Source organism: Streptopelia decaocto (assembly GCF_964273445.1).
Source record: "Streptopelia decaocto genome assembly, chromosome: 2".
Classification (NCBI taxonomy): domain Eukaryota; kingdom Metazoa; phylum Chordata; class Aves; order Columbiformes; family Columbidae; genus Streptopelia; species Streptopelia decaocto.
The window spans coordinates 98,627,671-98,648,609 of record NC_138655.1 but is presented as its reverse complement, the minus strand read 5'-3'; the positions used below and the strand labels follow the sequence as shown (position 1 = coordinate 98,648,609).

Below are 20,939 nucleotides of genomic sequence, written 5' to 3'. Positions count from 1 at the left end.
TCTTGCGGCAGACCTGCAACCCACTGGCTTCTTTTGCCAGGCTTCTGTAAGGGGGTATCCTCATAGCCGGTCACTCCAGATAAGGTTTGCTGCTTTCTTTGACACAGGCAGAGTTGGCTTCTTGCAGACACAAGTGGCTGCCTGGGATTGGCAGTCTTTATCATTTGACCTGACATTCTGGCAGTTGATCCACTAACTGAGAAAAGACGCTAATTAATACATACATAATCTTGTCTTCAGTCTTAAGAGGCAAAAATCATGACAGATGCGAGAACTAGCCGAAAGTTTTCCCAAGGTGGGGGAATTAAATACTAAAAGAAATTTGAGTGAATGCCAGAATACATGGTAAATAAATGAAAATACATAAAGGCTAACAAAAATCTGGAGCCAGATTTTTAAGAAACTGGCAAGAGATAAAGGAGGAATCTCAGGAAATGTATTTCAATCCTTGCAAATAAGTTGCAACTTGATGTATTATGAGGGGCACGGCAGCAGGCAGGGGGGGTTAAAACCATAAAAGTTACAAGTGTGACACTTTCTGTTTGCGTGGTAGAGCGGCATCCTCCAGTGGTGTACATGCGGGCAGACCCTGAACACACACTAGAATCAAAAGGCTTCAGATTTTCCCAAGACCCTGCTCCCAGATGGGTGACATCAGGCAGGGAACTGGCTGTGCCTGAACATCCGTTAATGTCTCAATCCTCGCTTTGCCTACCAAGGGATCCCGGCAGGTCCCGGCACACACAAACCCCACTGGAACAGGGTCCATGCAACATCCCCACCTCGCAAAGGCAGCGGCATGGCTGGGGTTGCTGGGCGCTACCTTAAAATGCTCTTCCCAGTCGGGCCCCCTGGATGCGGTCAGACAGCAGCTGCACCCGAGTTAGACAGAAACTCGGCAAACAGCTCTCCCCAGCCATAAGGAGCATGTCACACGCAGCGTGGGCTCTGTGGCAGTACTAACCTGCTGCAGTCAGGCTGCTTCTGCTGCACTGAGCCAACGAAAGGAGTCTGAACGGGTAAACTTACCTGAGACAGCGTGATACGACATCGACTGAGAGAGCTCGTTCACTTTTTGAAAGGCATTAAATTAAGGCTCGGGCTTAGTTTTTGGGCAACTCGCGACAGCTGCTTGCGGGTGGGACCTCCTAGTCCCGAGACGCCAGGGTGCGCGTTGCCCCGAGGAGGGGGAGGTGGGGTGTAAATATATTAACAACGATATTAACGTCGTTACCTCCTCGCTGCTGAGCAGCGGGGCGTACCCCGACGAGCACGATACCCTGCTGCATCCCCGCAGCGGGGCGTGTTGGGGACAGCGCTGCCCCTGCACCCTCCACCGCTTTCCTAGCCCGGCGAGCAGTGAGCTCGCCTCCGGGCGGCACCGGCACCGCGGCGGGCTGGGCTGCCCTCAGCCCCCTGGCCCCGGCGGCAGGGGGCGCTCCGCGGCCGGCACTGGGTGCTGCAGCGGGGCCGCGCCGATCTGGAGCGAGCCGGGTCGAGTTGGGGAGGCAGGAGCGGGTAGCGCCGCGATGGAGCGGGGAGCAGCCGGTCCCTGCGGGGAGGAGGCAGCGACTGAGGTGAGAAAAGGCCGCGGAGTGGGTGGGCGAAGGGGTTGCGCCTGTGCCGCCCGCCCGGCTCTGGGTGGCGGCAACTTTGCCGCTTGCAGGCGGCAGCGCCCGTCAACTTCCCGCGTCCCCTCCCCGCCCCGAGCCGTGCGCGGGCAGAGGGGCGCAGCGAGAGCCGGGGCGAAGCGCTGCCACCCCGTCCCGTCTCTCGCTTTCCCTCCCGCCGGGGCGAGGAACGGCGGGACCCCGCTGCCCGCCTTCCCCTGGCCCCGGCGGCGCTGCCCGCGGGCGGGAGTCATCCCTGGGCTGCGCGGTGGCCGCTGCCGAGCCGCCCCTGCCCGGACACCCCGGCCGGCCGCCCTCCCGCACCTCCCGACCGGCAGCCGCAGGTAACGGGGCTGGCGCTGGCAGCTGGGGTCGTCGGCGCTCGGAGCGGTAGAGGGGGCGCAGCGTCTGCGCCTACCTGAACTGCCTGAGAGTACTTTTTTGCCTGCTCGCTTGTTTTTTTTGAGGTGGCGTTTCGTTTCTGTCACAGAAACGGGGTGCATTGAACTGTCACTGTAATGACGATGGTGTGCCACACCATGCTGTAGTTTTTGTTTCCACAAAGCTCATGCTGCCTTCTCGGGTCTTTTCCAAGGTTTACACAAAATTAAGTCTTTAGTCGGGTCGCCAAACCTGCTAGATAGTATTTATAGCTGACATGATTATGAATTTGTTTGGATCCTAAGCAAAATTTGTTCTGAATATGTGTGTCAGTCATAGTTAATGTTTGCTAAATGCATTACTAACAATTTGAGTGCATATTCTCAGTAAGATCAGACCATAAATCGTGAAAGAATATGAAGGGTCTGTCTTGATTCAGAACCACACCATATGGTTTTAACACACTGGCTTCAGCACTGGCCCTGAAAACAGGGGTTAAGATTTGTCCCGACTAAGAAGATTCTTGTCCCTAAGACCCTTGACGACCCTGATAACTTCTAGGGGAGTCTTTCAGAAGAGGAGAGCTCTCCTTTCTGTGCAGTGCTTGTGCCGGAGTTGCTTTTGCAGGAACTTCTTATCACATCTTTCTCCCTGGGGAAAATGGGCTCGGTTCATAAAAGTAACAAAACCTCTGCCTGAGAGCATGTTTCTGGTACAGCCTGCAGCACCAAAGTTACTTCAGAAAGAAAGGTGCCTTTAGAGTCTGCTTATCCACTCTTGGCTATTTCCATCTTTCTGAAATGACTTAAGGCTGACCTTCGGAGAAAGAAGACAGCATTGCTCAGAGGATTTCCAGCCTCATTTATTTGCTCTTCTTAAGGCTTCCCTAAAACAAACACGCAGAGCATTTGGAAGGAAAACTATGATTGAATATTCAGCACTTCTTTCCTTTGGGTAAAAGCTGATGAACAATCCCACTGGTTTTGGAAAGATTTCTAGCCAAGCACAAAAGATCAGATTTGACACTGCTAAAGTAAAACATGAGATAAGGCAAAAGAAAGTAGTCCTTTTTAATACATCAATCTTTATGTGGGGAAATGGGGTTTAAAACTAGGTGAATTGTCTCTGTTTTTTTTTTCCATGACACTTTTATTTTGGTGGGTTAATCAGTGTATTACTTTCTGTGAAAACTGAAGGCTTACACCTTTTAAAAAATAGTAGCAATATCACCAGATACTTTCAGGCAGTACTTATCTGACAGACTACTGCACTCGCTAGGAGATTAACAGCACTTGGCCTTATGCCTCTGGTCTTGTGCCTAATAATACATTGTGGGAGCACTGCATTAACTGTCAGTAAATGTTTGTCATCTCTTTTGGCTTAATTACGGAATCGTTTCAAAACAGCACACAAAGGAATGTTTTGGTTCAGCTTTTAAATGTGATATAGACCTGTGTATGAATCATTCTTGTGGTGCCTGGATCTATCAGTGGTGTCCCCATTAATAAAGCTCTGCTTTGTTTATGTGGCTTTGGTTTTGAAGCCCTAAAATGTATGAGTTATTTTTTTAGCACCTCCCTGTTGATAAAAGAGATGAGATGAGAGTTGAAGTTGCGCTTCTTTGCTGAACAGGATGCTTAGACAGGATTGTGGTGGTCTTTGGATGCTTCGCTTCTTTCCCTTTTCTTTGTTGCTTCTGTATTTGATTCTAGGAGAAATCCTTTTAAATGCCTGACTACAATTTCAGTCTAAGAAATTGCTCCCAGATAATTAGATTGTGCCTTGCCCTGAACCCAGTACTATCTGCAATCAGACAGGATCAGAAATCAAGCCGATGCTGAATGGATTTTTATACACTGTGGAAACCCTCCTACTTCTGTAGCATGAGACCTGTCTAACTGGAGAAGCTAGAGCCAGAAAAGCTTGTGGGAACTGGCAGTGCTGTAGCTAACCTGTGCTAAGGTTGTGCATGGGCACTGTTGGCACAGGACAAGAGTACCCCGATGGTGAGTTATTCCAGAATATTGTCTTCTGAATACTCAGAATAGCCTTTAGCTTGTGAACTTGCATGTAGACAGCTATTTGATTGTTTATTTTGAGCAACTGGGAGAAAGACTGAACTGGATGTGATCACTGTGTGCTCAGATTGTTTGCAGGGCAGAAACAGAGAGGCAGCATTTTAAGACTGAACGGGTGATTAAAAAAAAATGCTCAGGAAACAGAAAACTGGAGGTAGTGAAAACTCTTAAATATTTTCTAAAGGTCTAAGTGGTTGAGGAGCCTTTCTCCTATTTTAAAAATGACATAGACAGTCAGGGACCAGAGTTTTAAATCTGTGATACAGGTGGGTCTCAGTAGAGAGTTCAAAAACGTTGTCACATGTATGTAAAGGATAAAGATTGTTCCTTTTCAAATTTTTGTTAGCTCTGCTAAAAAAATGAAGAAGCCATATCAGCTCTGGCCAGGTACCTCTTCAAATATTTGGTGGGCCTTGCATTGCATTGAGTAGCTTATTTGCTTAAGACATCAGTTTTGAGTTATATGACTTGCATGTTTCCCTGCTTAATGCCTTCATGAGATTGATTATGACACCTTTTATGATCAGTGGACGTTAATGCTTCATTTGCATTAGTCAGGCATTTTTAAAGGCCTATTAAACCTGACAACTTCAAATTACTTTGTACTGCTTTTCTGATGTGTTATAATTTGTATTCTTGTTCTGCATCACAGCTGAACCTACATCCCATTTCAGGGGTCAGTTTAGCCAAATGAAAAATCAGTCTGTCGCTTCTGTTCCTCTTGTGTAGTGTCTCACCTATGGAAGAACTTTTCCTTGTTCCTCCCTTTTTTCTTTTTCAACAGGACTAGGATACCAAATGAATTAAGATTCTGTGCAATGTGGTTAAATGGTGAGCAGAATTAAAAATGATGTTTTTGAAGACTCTGGTGCTGGTCATAGTGGCTTTCCCCTGACTTCCCAGCAGAATGGGTGGATGCTCCCCATGTTACTCAAGATGAGAGAGAGGCCAGAGTCCCTTTGCTTTCTTAATGTTGTCCTTCTGCCCTTACCAACTCAGAAATCATCTGTGATGTTTTATCAAAACCTGATGTGCTTTAGGATGAGTGCTTTACATTTTAAAACTTCTAGTGCTTCCACTAACCTTAGTTGCATGTATTCCACTGAAGAACAATTTCTGGAGCATTATTCTTCTTATTAAATATTTAAAAGCTCTTTATGTTTTTTCACCCTAGAAAAAGATGAGAAGTATGTACTCTCCTAGCTTCTTATAATAACATGTACTGACATTTATGATAGTCATTCAAGTTTTACCAACAAATTTGCCATTTCACAACCATTTGATGATAAAATCTAAAACTTTAAAGCAAACCAGAGGTTTGTGATATTCTTTCCGATTACAGAAAACTAAAGGAAGAGTTTAAATTACTATAATTGAATTGAGTCACTTTAACATGTTCCAGCTCCTGAGCAGAAAAGGTCCCAAATGATTTCTTTCTCATTTTCTTTCAGGATTATAAATAACCACATTAAAAATAAGGATAATTAAGACTGTTAACTGTGATGCCAGCTATTGGTAAAAATAAACATAAAGCCACTATTTTTGCAGGATATCTACACAAATAACTGTTCTCCATTCTCTGTGCTACTTGGTTAACTAGTGTCTTGTTTTCTGATCTCTCTTGGTAGTATTGGTGAAGTATGTTGAAAGGGATTCAACTAATGCATGTTAAATTACAGTACAACTGTACAATTAGCAGGAAGTAAATCAGTATTAGAGAAATGGGAAAAAACATGAGCGTTTGAAAGGAAAAATGTTTTACTCAGGACTTTAGGGATATTAAAGCAACTGAGACAAAATCGAGGCATTAAAAACATATCCCTTCAGTGTTGTTTCAAAAGGTGAATAATTGCACATGCTGGTGATTATGGAGATTATTATCTTTTTCAGAGCTTCGTGTTTCTTGAAGAAACAAAGTGTTTAGACTGAGGTGGTACTCACAGGAAGCACTTTGTGAATATCAATGATATGAGGTTTTTTTTTTTATAATTGAGTTTGAACCATTTGTCTCAATTAGGAGAATAAATAGACTGATATCAACTGGGCTGGGAATTACAGGCAAGATCCAGCACTGACTGTGTTCAGGGTTGTCTTGAGCCAGGATGCTCATTGCTCACCTTTGAGTGAACAGGAGCCCCACAGGAACAGCTGTGGGTGTGCTGGTGACACCCTTTTCTGTCCAAACTCCATCACTCCCAGGTGGAAAGGGGTGCCAACACTTAATAGAATTGTAGAATCATTTAGGTTGGAAAGGACCCTTAAGATCATGGAGTCCCACTGTTAACCTAACACTGCCAAATCCACCACTATGTTGGCTTTGTTTGTTACACCTGGAATTTAAGCATGGTCCCCTGGGAACTTTGGAGAGGAATTATGAATGTGTTTATTTTCTGAGAAGAGCCATTCTGTAATGTGTATATCTCTTGCCATCCTGTGTTTTTTTTATTATTATTTTTAAAAAATTGTTTCTAATCTACATTATTGGAACGAACTGATAATGAGGTTTCTCAGGTGTACTGTAAAGCAGGCATCATGTGTTGGTTGCGAAGCAAATTCCTTACATATGTCTTCATTTTATGCCTTTTTACTGCACTGTCTGAACTGCAAGACATCAGTAACTTTAAAATGTTTAAGGAGAGACTAGATGGATGAAGGAAAAAGGGGGAGGAAAAGTAATTTAGGGTAAACTGTCCTCCAGGAATTTGGTACAGCTGTGAGAATAATTTTTTTTTTGCCAAGCCTTGTATCCCTGAAAAACACAACTAACTTGTTAATGTCTAGCTCATTTCTGAGACTTTGAGATTTTGTCTATCCAGGGTGTTGAACAGAGCTGGATACTGAATAGAAAGCTCATTTCCACCCACTTTTTAATTTCTAATAATTTTAATTTTTTTTTTCTAACTGGAACTGGACCTAAGCTATTGCTTTTAAATCTTTGTCACATCATACCAGCTTTGAATCAAGGAAAATACTGCTTGGTTACTTGTTCAACTGAAAACAGGTATCTCTTAAGGCAGATCTGCTTACTATAGTGACTTTGAAGGTGTGAAAATTTGCATCATTTTACAGCCTCTTCCTTTCACTGCCTCCTCCCCCTCAGTTCCTCCCTTGCCATGGAGCTCAGCAGCATGTGGATCCTGAGCACTGATTTCTGTGCCTTATACCATTGCTGTTTCAGGTGGGTTTGGGATTACTGGGCTGTTACTGGCCTGAGCTGGAATTATTTCATTCACAGTTAAACTCAAAATTTGGTTACAGCTGAAGTGACACTGAATGAGTGAGTAACAACGTAAGAGCACCAGATTCAGCATCAACAACAACAGGAATATACTAGTTTAACCACACAAGTGAGGTAGACTAATGAAGGAAACACTATATAATTTCCATTAATGAGTGGAGGTTATGTTACTTGCATGGGTGGAGTGAAGCAGTGTCAGCCAGGAGCTCAGCTCACTGTCTGAAGTTGGTTATCACACTGATGGATGGATTTTTCAACACATGGAAAAAATATTCAGGGGAGGGATGAGAATATATTTTTAAAAAGAGGAATGTCTGCGTTGGAAATGAGATAGAAACAATTGCTAGAGAAAGTGCATTGTCATCACTGGAAGTCATTGAACAGCCAAAATAATAGGATAAAGGATAGACTGAGCTTGAGGGAAAATAAGGGGTTTTGAACTTCTCAGAGTGAAGTGCAAGAATCCTAGGTACTCTGTGCTGAACAGATTGTGATGGGCAGCAGAAGAAACAGTTGTTTTCCTTCAGATTATCAGTACAGTTTTTTTCAGCTGGTAATACCAGGAAACCAGAGCCTCTGTTGAGAGTCTGCAATCACAATATAAATTAATTCAACAAAACTCTGAGTGAAACCCAAGCCTCTTTAGTTTAGAGCTTTTCAAATATTATTCCAAGGCTAAAGTCTGTATGGGTTAGGATTCTACTTTATTCTGACCTACCAGGATGAAATTTTTACTTGACTCTCAAGAATGATTTATCTTTCCTCACAAACTGCCTTTGATAATGTTATTGAGTTGAGGAGATACTTTAAAAAGCAGATATTTCCTACTACATGGAATTTCAGTTTTTAATTCTGACGTCAGAAATTATTGCTTTTGGAGATCACCCTCTAACGTGCTTCAAGTTAATGAAGGTTATGACAGACCATCAAGATTGATACCATCTTCCTTACTTCATGCTCCCTTTCGTCTTTTTTTATTTTTTTCTTGTATTGAATTTGCAGTTATATTTTGTGGCAGAAAGTTGCTGTGTGTCTCCACAGACAGGCTTGTACCACTTTGATACTGTTACTGGATCTCTTGCCATCTTTTCAGGCAAGACACTGTTGTTCAGCTGAGCTGTTAAATTTGTTTACAATAACACACATTGACCTAGTTCTGAGCTTACCCCCATGCTCAGAATAGCGCCAGTCTTACCTGCCAGACCTAAGCAATCAGCATAGCTGCAAGAGGTTTGTTTCTGATTTATACTGATGTGTATGGGTATATGTGCTTTGAATGATATTGTTTATACGATATCTTTTCAATATCCAGAAGCACACAGTGAAATCTTGACCCTGTTATGTTTAACCCTAGAAATAGTTCCTGTGGCAGTATTTACGTTAATATATTGAGTCTTAGTTCCTGGCTAAGTTTTATGTATCTTTTACAGCTTATCATCCAGCTGAACTTGTATTCATTGATTAAGGGAAAGTCATGGTACCTCAGTGCCTTAGGGATGTCTCTGTTCTTCAGCCTAGAAGATGGCAGGAACAACTCCAGTCATCCCAGTTCTGGTTCAGATACAGTAGGTTTGCTATAAGTTCTGTACCTAGAATAGCTTTCCTGCTGTGTTCTGATCTCTCATGTTTTTCAAGGTCATTTATTCAGGTTTGCCTTTGGGCTGTAGTTTTTAATGTTATCAGATGCCTGTAAAGTCATTAAAGTTTTTTCAGGAAGGACTTTTCTGTATATGACTTTAAAACCTGTGAAAACCTTTGGAAATATATATGGGTAAGGGAAGTTAATCAGGGTTGTGTATGAAAGAGAGAAGAGAAATTTTAAGTCTTTTTATGACAAGTTGAAGTAGTCTTGAAGCAGGTATAAGGCTCCATTTTATACCTACTGATTTAGAAACAAAAGGTTGGGTCCTTTGAGGCCTAGAAATGCACTGTATGCACAACCTTTTCTTTATCCACAGAGAGTAGAAGTGCCATATCCTCCACGCTTTTGAGAGTCGCAGCATTTGATAATTGTAGATTGCAAATCTCCCCTTTTGTGTGTATATTCTTCAATGTAAATGTCACTAAACTGTTTCTCCGGTTAGTATTAAATTTAGTATTTCCCTAAACCCCGTATTCTGAGTTCAGCCTCTCGTGGTGGTTTTATGAGGCCTCAAGCTGTCAAGGCATCCTCTGGCTGCAGGAGGAGTTGAGTTAGCTCTGCAGGCCACTATTAGGGGCTCTGCAATGGGAGCAATTCCAGGCTAGGTGGCAGGGAAATGTTCTTCTTGGCTCTGCTGAGGTAAATCAAAGGAGTCTGTCCAGATCTACCTTGGTATAAATGAGAGCACATCTCAGTCCTAGGTCTTTGGTCTTGTATTTCTTTGTAGTTGTACTGTGGTCTAGAGTAAAGAGCAAGAGTAAAACTTCTTATTTTATTTCTTTCCTAACTTTAAAATAAAAAATTGTGAAAAGATTTTTACATTCAGTGCCTAATCCTGTCAGATTTTAGCCTTTATGAGTAATTCTTACTCACACAAACAATCCTACTGAATCTTTCAGTGTCCTGAAGCTGATGGACTAATGTAAGTAGGGGATTTCAAGAGTGGGTCCTTATAGAACATTTAAAAACCATTTATTTATCAAATATTATACATTCTAATTACTAGTTCACAGTTTGTATTCTTTGTCATGTTAATAAGTGTGGTGAATCATTTTTAATAGCTGTTGTGTTTCTCTGTAAGCTCTGATAGTGTCTGTGGTTAGACTGTGACAAATAACGCCTGTTCAAATGCTGCACACGTGTATGCACATGCTTCTCAGAAATATGCTTTTCTCTTTCGTATCAAACATGTTGCCTTATGCAACAATCTATTGCAATTCTAAAGGCTGGATTTTTTTCCTTTTTTTTTTTTTTTAAGTTTGTCTAGAACTAATTTATTCCACAAATGAAGGGATCTACCTTCAGCTTAAGTGAGAGAAGACCAGAGTATGGTTGAAGGCTCGTACTTCAGTATGTTTTAATGAACTGGATTAATTGAGCTACTTATAAAAAAAAATGTTTTAGGGGTCGCACATCGCTGTATCCATGTATCAGTGTGAAAAATGAAGTCTAATGAGGATTTGTCATGTATAATGGCAGTAGCCTGATTCTTTCCTGAAGCCTCTGGAGTCAACATTTCCCTGGGCTTTTCTTGCCTCCTTAAGGTTGAGAAGATTTTTCAAGCACCATCTAAAGATCAAAGAGAGTTGGTGACATGATTTTCTTCCACCCACTTTCTGCTTCCTTGGCATCAGTTCTGATTATTTATGCTTTAATATCGTTGCAAAAAGGACAGTGTCTGTTTGTTGTTCTTTTACCGCTGGAAGTGTGGGTAAATTAACCAATAATGACTGTAAGCTAAGGGTAGTCTTTATTGTAGAATGCTAACAAGCATCAGGAGTGAGATAAAGAGTAGGCTCAATGGTGGCTTGTGCAGTGGTGAGCTGTGCAAATTAATACCTGCTTAAACTCTCATTGCATCTCCCTGGAAGAAAGAAAGAAAAGCCAATTACCACTGTCCTGGCCTTCATGGTGTTGGCAGTAGCTTAGACAGGATAGATTTGATCTTTCCTTCCAGTACACTTTGCTACCATCACTTCAGAGATCTCTGCAGGGTCTGGCATCTTAGGCTCTAGTCCTTGCCTTGAACTTTGTCACAAGAGCTACATGAGGGACATAATGACCTACTTAACAGCATTTTGACAGTGCTTTCCTTCTCGATAACCTAGTTATTGCCTGTGTACCTTCCTTAGCTCAACCAGCCTCAGTTGCAGGCAGGACTGTTGAGGAGACAGAATACAGATCTCAGAGGATTTCACAGAAATAATTTGCAATCCTGGCAGAGCAATATTTTCTTAATTATCTTTTTCCATGAATCTCCAGAATCCACTGGAGTATGTTAGTTTATACTAATATGTTAGTTTATACTTGGCATTCTCAAAAGTGGACCATTATTAAAAAGTAATTGTATCACAGAAAGATCCTACTCTACAATTTTTAAGTTATTCTTTGCTTCACTGGAGATTTCAGTGCAAAATAATGAAACAAGAGACACAGCTGCAGTTATATTAAATAGCATAGAAAGGTATAATAGAAATCAGACCCTTTATTTTCAAAATCTAAATGAAAACACGTTTGCGTTTAGAAGCAAACTGCCCCAAAAGCAGGATCTGTCGTGATTGTGCATTATGAGATTCCTTGAACCTTCCAATGAATTGTGTTGTATTAGCTGCTGCTTTTTCTATCCTATTTACATTTATGAAAGCTAGTAGAGGTGGTCTGACTGTGAGCCATTCTTTGTCAGAACTGCTGGCCATTCATAATATAATGATCCACTTTCACTTTAAATAAGTTAGTATAAAATTGCACAGATTGGTATTTTGACTTAAAATGGTACCAGGTCAAAGTAGCAGAGCAGTGTGCAGGCTATCTGTACATCTGGCATTACTTTCTGTCCTCTGTTGCCATCTGCATGAGTTTTGTTTCCATTAGTTTTGTGCATTCGCATACCCATTCACAGGGATAACAGGTGTCTCAAAGAGCTACCTTACATAGCTTCACAGTCATCAGCTGCATATTCATAAGGCTGTTTGAAAAACATGTAGATCCTTACAAGCTAGGCTCAGAACTGCCTGACTTCAGGTTTCTGAATGAACTCCCAAGCCGCAGGTTTGGTTTATGTGCTGCCTGCACCATGTGTGTGCGCTACAGGTGAGTCCCTGCTCTCTATCGCTCTCCTGTCCTGCTCCCTGGTTACTCCACTCAAGAGCTCTGTAGTGTGACCCAAAGCTCTTGTGCAGCCTGCACAGCTGAGTTTCCATTCTCTGGAAACCAGAGTACTAGAAAGCCAAGGCTGAGTCAAAGCTGGGAGCAGGCACATCCCTAAGTCCCATTAAAATGAGATGGTGTTCAGGGGTAGTTACCTTCAATCCTTTAAAAGGACAGACCTGAGCCCACTGTTTCCTTTGGAAGGGCAGTGGAGTGGGATAATGGTGGCCTTGAGCTGGAGCCATGAGACTGGGAATGAAGTTGCCTGCTGCAGTGAAAACCTCTAATTCTGAACATCTGGGGCAGTGCTCTGACTTCTTGGCTGGGTGTTCCCTTCATCTTCCATGCTGAACCTGTGCCACCCATGCCAGAAACTCTTGGGGCTGGACTGAAGAGGCAAAGGCAAGAGGGAGTGTGATGCTGTGCCCCATATTGGTGGTGGTATGTAGCTTCCTTCTCATACAGTGAGAAGGAAGATGAAAGATGATGAATGACTGTGATAATGAAACAGGTATCCCTCTGCCACTTCTGTAATTTTATCTGAGCCAACTGGTAAGTGCTGGAGTGCCAGGAAACAACATGTGGGTTTCCAGGGATCTGAGGATGGTTTTAAAAACATTTTTTATGTTGCTTACTCACCCATGTTACATTTCTGCTATACCAGTGTGTTCTCAACAGCACAGCAGTAAGTATGATATTAGTACAGTTATGGTTAGGTTTCTGTAATTATGTAAAAGCAGTTTCATTTATCAGTTTTTATTTCCCACCCGTATTTTTTACTGTATGTTCTGAAATGCCTTGAAGTGTCTCTGAAACAAACAACATGGTAGCAGTAGAGGTTGTTAAATCCATAGCCCTAAAGGAAACTAAACATTTTTAACAGAAAACAAGACAAAGCTCATTAATGAAATGTGTGTTTGTGTGCCAGACTGGATGCTTTCTTCCTTGCAGTTGCACTTACTGACTCTGATACGGTTCTGGCTGCTTTCAGTGCCTGCCCATCCCTGGAGGGACAGCCTCTGCGTCGGGGGGGGGCAAAAAAGAAGTATGAGACCTGACCCCTGACTTCTATCCTTTTTTTTAATTTTCTTGAGTGGAGTGGCAGGCATGAGTGTGAGAAAGGGAGGCAAGTCCCACGGAGCTTTGTGGAGTTCACCTTCCAGCACATGGGGACAGCCTGCTCCTGTGCCTCTAAGGTTACCTTCTTGAAGAGCAACCAGCCTTCCTGGACTCTTCTGCCCTTCAGGAGTGCCTCCCAATTGATTCTGCCAACCAACCTTCTGAACAGGTCAAGTCTGCCCTTCAGAAGTCCAAAGTGGCAGTTCTGCTGACTACCCTTCTAACTTCTCCAAGGACAGTAAACTTGATCATTTCACGATCACTATACCCAAGGCAACCTCAAACCGACACGTTGCCCATGAGTCCTTCTCTATTGACAAACAACAGATCCAGTGGGGCTCCCTCCCCGGTAGGCTCACTGACCAGCTGTGTCAGGAAGTTGTGTTCTGTGCACTGCAGGAGCCTCCTGGACTTTATCCTCTCTGCTGTATTGTATTTCCAGCAGACATCTGGTGGGTTGAAGTCCCCTATAAGAACAAGGGCTAGAGATTGAGAGACTTCTCCCAGCTGCCTGCAAAATATTTCATCTGCCTCTTCATCCTGGTTGGGTGGTCTGTAACAGACCTCTACCAGGATATCTGCCTTGTTGCCCTTCCCCTTGGTTCTCACCCATAGACACTCAACCCTATCATCACCCTCATCAAATTCCAGACAATCAAAACCCTCCCTAACATACATGGCTACCCCACCTCCTCTCCTTCCTCACCTATCCCTTCTGAAGGGTTTATAGCCATCCATTGCAGCACTCCAGTTATAAGAGTCATCCCACCATGTTTCTGAGATGGCAATTAAATTGTAGTTTTTCTGCCTTACAAGGGCTACCACCTCCTCCTGTTTGTTGCACATGCTGCATGCATTGGTATAGATGCACTTCAGCTGAACCATAGATTCCACTGTGATGGCAGACCCAAGGGTCTTGTTAGCACTAACCTCAGATGCTGACATGTCACCCTCTGCCATACCTGGTTTCCTCCCCACTTCAAATCTAGTTTAAAGCCCTCTCAATAAGTCCTGCTGACTCCTGCCCCAGGATCCTTTTCCCCTTTTGAGACAGGCGCATCCCATTTGTCGCTGGCAGGCCAGGTGCCATGTAAGCTGAACCATGATTAAGAAACCCAAAATTCTGCTGGTGACACTAGTCCCACAGCCAGGTATTGATCTGATGGGTCTTTCTGTATCTTTCCTTGTTGTACCCTGCAACTATGGGGATAGAGGAGAACACTACTTGTGCTCCTGATCCCTTAACCAGTCATTGCAGGGCCTTGAAGTCTCTATTGATTGTCTTTAGTTTTCCCTTTTCAGCTTCATCACTGCCTACCTGAAAAATTATTAGTGGATAGTATTCTTAGGGCTGTAGTGAAGCTGTTGTTTTGTTATAACACGTGTTACAGGGATAGATTTAGGCTGGGCCTTGCAGAGCTAAATTTAGCTCTTTTCCCCCTGCCTCTCTGCCCTGCTTCCTTGATGCAGTGCAAGGGAATTGGAACAACACTGTGGCTTCCCTCTGCCTCCTCAGCCCCACATGATACTCACAAGGAACTGAAGACAAAAGTGTCACACGTGGAGCAAGAGACTGTCACTTGTCCCCATCAACCACTGTGTGTCTGCGACTCAGCCTGCCATGGACTTTCAGAGGAGCCTCTGTCCCTGTTGCATCAGCAGATGCAACATGTGTGGTGCATCTGCTCCTTTCGAGAGTGCCTAAAGCGCTGAATACATATTTCAGCACCATGAGGTGGGGTGAGAAGACATTAGCCTGCATCTAAATACTAGTTGTAAAGTACATGCAGTTTTGGGGAAGAGTGAGCTAGTGGAATGAAGTGCACAGAGTTGATTTCCTCCAGAGAGGATGTGAAGGAGGGATAGACAGCAGCATATGGCAGTTCGGCTCTGCACAGGCGCTACGCAAAATGGCACCTCCATATTTAGTAGATCAGCTTCCTCTGTGGGTGCCCTAACCCGATTCTGTAGCAGACCTAATTCTTCCCTTAAAAACTGGATGGATTTGGTCTGGAAATAGAGACTCCTAGGATTCCTCTGACACTATCAATTTTAAGACAAATAACGTAAGTTAGAGGAGAATTTTAGGAGGCAGCATACCAAAATCTTAGGCCAAACCCAGAGAAAACATTTGGAAAGCATTTCAGAAGTAACTATATACAGAAGAAAGAATTATTGGGGGGGGGGGGGGGGTGCGGGGGGAACGGGAAGAAAAAAACACAAACAAAAAACTGCATTTGCTTTGATCTGCTCCTGAGCTGGATAAAATCAAAGGAAAATATTTGCTTATCCATGGACACATCTTGGAAATATCTGCAGGCTTCCTCCTGCTCTGAAAGATCTGCTGGGAGGGGAAGCACAGGTAGGAGGAGACAAGGGCTTAGTAGAAAGAGAAGTTGTGTTTGGTCTGTCAAGTTGTACACTTTAATTGTCATTTGAAGCTACCTTAAGCTCATTCTCATGCCCTGTGGATCACCTTGAAAAAGTCACAGAGCACTGCCATGGATTGGTGAGCAAATGGTAGTAAGTTGCCCACATAACTAGAGTGATGTGGTCTGAGTAGAGCCAGAAGGTCAGATACAACAAAAATAGCTCAGTGTAATGGATAGATTTTGTTTTCCTATATGCGTTGCATTCTTATGGCCATGCATGACTGTTCTCCACGTTTCAAATCAACATAAGAAATACTCATTTGCAGAGCAAAATTAGAGCAGGAGGCATACAGAGTATTTGTTAAAATGTTTACTTTCCAGCATATTGGTCGTCTGGTATAAAATTTGCTGGCCTCACTCTCCTAAAGTAAAAAAGAAAGAGATGTTAAAATGATCTGTGTCCATCTGCGTTAGGGAAAGCAGTGAGATGGTGTGATTTCACTCAAACTAGTTGGAGTATTGTAAAAGTGATGAGGAGAAGGAAGACTTAAAAATGTTTGTTTATTCATTGACTAGGAAAGGTAGGGAAATATTTTTTATTTTTTTTTTTAGGAAGAGAATGCACTTTTAGTTTTATGGTTTGTACAGTATTCCCCACTTATAGTTCTAAGCATTGAATGGCAGCTGAAATAAGACTAATCGAGACTAACTAGAGATGTGTGCTCAAAATTTGTCATTATCTCTTTTCAAGGTTATAGTCTCCTTATGTCATCTTCCACTGGTATTGAATTTCAGCAGACTAAATTTTGAATGTTTTTAGAACTGCTAAGGGTAATCAATTGAGATAAATCTGTGGAGGTAAAAGAAGTTGAGGAAAGATGAAGAGTGCTGAAAGTTAATTTAGTAAACTGTAAGCTTAAGGGTTATGTGTGCCATCTAGAAGTAAGAAAGAAATCTAGTAAAAATAAAGGAAATTTGATACCAGTTTTTGTCCTAGAAGGTAAACAATTATATAAGAATGAGGGGCAGATGGAAGGTTAAATATAGATGTTGCAGATATATATTGGACGTTTCAAGCAATAAAATTTGCAGAATTAAAAAGAAATGGGAGGATTTAAAGTATCAATTACTAGAGCATAAAATAACTGAGAGGAAAAGGTTTTAAGAATGAAAGGAGTATAATTCAGTAAAACAGAATGACCCCGAAATAAGTTGTGAATGCACCAATTATGCATGTTTGCTTATTCTGTTTGAGGGAGTTTTTTGCACATTCTGAATTTTATAATATTCTCTGACCAGATTTATTTTCATCAAATCAGGTATGATTCTTTTAATGCAGAAACTGTAGATGTACAAAGAGATACCATAACAATAATTTACAACAATAAAACTTAGAATGTGTTACTTAACATGCAATATCCTCTAAATTGAATAGCCAAATCTTCATTTGGCTTCGGGTTTGTGTGTTTACAGTCATTCAGATATGAAAAATTTACATTTGAGCATAGACAGCTGCCCTTGAAAAGTCATTTGAATCACTGAATAGCTAATTAGTTGGTACAATTACGTGGGCATATTTTGTACATGCAAATAAGGAGGCGGTGAAAATGTAACCTTAAATATAATTTATTTTTGTCACTGTTTTGACAATTTTAAAAGCTGTGAGCCATTGTCAGGAAAATTTCGTTTGTTGCCCACGTGCTCCCTGTGTGGTAATAGTAACTTGCCAGCCCTCTTGCATTAGAGCCCATGGCAGCGAGCGAGGATGAAGAGAAGATGCCATCGGTCCACAGAGCAGTGCGTGAAATGGCAGGGTGAACCTCAGCTTCTGGACCATGTACTGAAGAAAAGTTTGCCAGATGAAAAGATGATTTAAGCATTGTTTCAAAAATCAGCTTCAAGGCCTGCGGGGGTGAGATCACAATAGCTTTGAAAGTAGGACTTAGGTAAATAAATGACAAATTACTGTTTCCAAAACCCAGCTTCAGTAATCCATATTCAGTCAGCTTTTGCCTTTGCGGCTTACATGTGATGGCTAGAAATACTTGGCATGAAGCTCTGTAGGATAACAACTGCAGGTTACATTTGACCGCATTATAGATGATTTATATATGCTATACTGCATGAATGTAATTAGGAATGTCTCTGTGGAAAAGAAATGGACCTGGCAAATAGGAAGCTGGAACTGATGTGTGGTGAGTTGATATTGTGAGACAGTTTTCGGAATGAAAGGGTCCATAAAAAAAAGGAAAATTATGTTGCTGTAGTGGAGAAAAACTTGGGGAGAGAGTAATGAAACTACTTGAAAGGAGAAGAGATTTGCCAGTATGAGGAGTAAGAAAAGATACCACAAGCGACTCCTTTGCCTTTTCATTTTTAGGAAAGTATCAGAAAGGAGGCTCATAGATAATGGTGTTTCAGTCATGCTTCAGCAGAAGTGAAGGTCAAGATTTTGTTTAGGGGAGTGAGCATTAAACACTGGCAGGGCTATAAGAGCGATGTCCATAAGGGAAGTGCTCAGCAATTACTATGACACATCCAGGAGAATTTGGGATGAAAATGTCTGTGACACCTATAAAATTCCTCCCCACTGTCCTTCTGGGATGGTTTGACTTTGGGTAGTGGAACTTTCACCACTCCTCTCTTTTTAATGTGGAAATAAAGGCATTTAAGGGTGTGAGATGGGGTGGAAATGAGGATACACTTTTTGTGTTCTCTCATCTTGTCCCTACAATTTTGGACTCAGTGTTCAGGATGGCTCCTTTGTAGTGGTTTCTAATTCTTTGCTTTCTCTTCTTCCTTTCATTTGGTGGGACCACACGGGATCCAGTATATCTGCTGGACCTGAGGAAGCAGTGGTTTTCTGTGTGCAAAATAACTATCGACCTGAAAATCTGAACAGGTTTGCATGCAAAAAGAGTGAGGGCATTCTACACCATTCTGTATCCAACATTAAAATGAGCCTCCTTAATTTAGATGGAAATAGGCTGTCCGTATTGCAAGACTGCATATGCGGTTTGGGCATCTTTATTAGATGTGTGTTTATAACATTTTAGGACAGCGTGACAGACATGCAATATCCAGGCATTCTGAAATAGCTACCAATGAATGCCCGTATGATGCCTGTACATACATTATGAAAAGTATCTTGCTTTACTGTCATGAACAGTCAATTCAATGACCCTGATTTTCCTTTCACTGTAATAAACTCCCAGTTGTCTTAAGTCAATGGGAATGCAGAGTATACATAAAACAGAGGCAAGAGGCCAAAAGCATGAGATCCTAGCATATGTACTACAGAAAGAGATATCTAGGTGCTTAGCTTTACTTTTTTTTTTTTCTTTTTTTTTCTTTTTTCTTTTCTTTTTTTTTTTTTTTTTTTTTTTTTGTAGCTCGTCTTTGGTTTTGTACAAATATAATGAATAGTAGGATTTCTAGATTGTGGAGGAAACTGACATTGTATTGTGATTCCTGGGGAATGTAGTTTTGTTTGAAATCCTTCTGTCACACCTTACTAGTCCACAATCAGGAATATTATTTGTTGTTTCTAGACAACGTTTATCTAGCAGCAGAAGAGGTAACACAGACTGACATTGTCTGACCCTTTCACTGAATTCTCTTCTGCTATTTGGCTCTCCTGTGCACGTATGTACCTTAGAAATACAAGTGTTATACGGGGACCATCATATTTTCCATAATGTGATCGTATGACCAAGCTATCTCTCCTCCAAAAAGAAGGAGCAATGTGCTCTGTTTTTCAACTTAGATATACATTGATGGTTATAAATATGCACATATGTATTTCCAGCAGCTTCCCCTCACAAGTACTTTTGTATGAGCAGACAACTGATCAAGCTATGGACATCAGAAATTTGCATGCACAGCCTGGGTACATGCAAAACAAGTATCTGCAGTGATCACATTTAACTTGAGAATTAAGGAGCTATGTTCCAAAATACAAGTTGTTGAACATGTTCAGCTTGGATAAAACAGGAAGCATTTAGTAGTATATATAACTGCCTAATGTGAATCTTATGGAAAGCTTCTTCCAGAATAGTGCTTAAATTTAATTACAGAATATTTCAGGTTTACATGCACCACAATATATATAATATATGAATATATATATAAATATATATATATATATAAAATATATATATTTATATATATATAAGCATGGGCTTAATACCAGTTCTTCATTTAGTCTGCAATGGTTTTCTTTGGTGATATTGCAGACTAGGGTCCTCAGAATCCTGAGAGAGGCGGAGAGCTGCTTATAAGATGCTTGGTGCTTGCCAGCTTACAAGAAAAGTGCAGGAATTCAGCATATGCCTGGATTAGGCTCTAAAATAATGAAGTATCTGCTTTATACCATATTTGTCTCTATTCAAAGCCTTTTATCCTTCATTCCTCCTCTTCCTCCACAGTGTTTCAGAAAATGACATATTTCTCTTTGATTTATTAGTTGTTGTAAGCATAAAACCACCAAGTGATTTTAGTTCATTATCGTATTTTATCTAAAAACAGTATAATTTACATTTCTTAGTTGGCCACAGAGGTTTAGCTAAGTGTTTTCTCTCTCCCACTCTTTCTATAAACCCATCTGTGTTTGCCCCTGTCTCATATTTATTTCACACTTTGCTTCCCTTCTAGATCATGAAACTGTGCTATACAACCACAAAAACTTCCCTACAATGACTACCCAGACACAGAAATTCATATTATGAACTGGACTCACAGTACAGCATTGGTAGGATCTTTTCTGCTGACTAGATCTGTCCAGCAAGCCTTCCCAGGGGTCTCCTCTGCTCCAGCCTCTCAAGGGCCTGAGGACTGACCTCCCTAGGAGCCAGTTTCCAATGCCACTTCAGTTCCTCTTGACTCATTTGAAGCCAGGGCTTGTGGAGTACAATGATTATAGGATCATAGAAAGGTTTGGATTGGAAAGGACCTTGAGGATCATCTAGTTCCAACCTCCCTGCCATGGGCAGGGACACCTTCCAATAGATCAAGTTGCTCAAAGCCCCATCCAGCCTGGCCTTGAACACTTCTAGGTAGGGATGGGACATCCACAACTTCTTCAGGCAGCCTGCTCCACAGCCTCACTACCTTCATAGTGAAGAATTTATTCCTTATATCTAATCTGCATCTACCCTCTTTCAGTTTAAAACCATTACCTCTTGTGCTATCACTACATGCCCTTGCAAAAAGTCCCTCTCCAGCTTCCTTGCAGGGCCCCTTTAGGTACTGGAAGGCTGCTAGAAGGTCTCCCTGGAGCCTTCTCCAGGCTGAACAACACCAACTCTCTCACCCTGTCCTCATAGGAAAGGTGTTCCAGCCCTCTGATCACCC

General features: G+C 41.9%; 2 protein-coding genes across 2 annotated transcripts in view; one reads left to right on the top strand and one right to left on the bottom strand.

Moving 5' to 3' along the window:
* The window catches only part of SLC66A2 (solute carrier family 66 member 2), a 559,480-nt gene that overhangs the window by 426,044 nt on the left and 112,497 nt on the right, over window positions 1-20,939 (bottom strand). The window lies entirely within an intron of this gene.
* KCNG2 (potassium voltage-gated channel modifier subfamily G member 2) overlaps window positions 1,754-20,939 on the top strand; it is a 60,748-nt gene continuing 41,562 nt past the window's right edge. The window contains exon 1 of the mRNA XM_082045182.1: window positions 1,754-1,954. The gene's annotated coding sequence lies outside the window, so the exon portion shown is untranslated. The remainder of the gene's footprint in view (window positions 1,955-20,939) is intronic.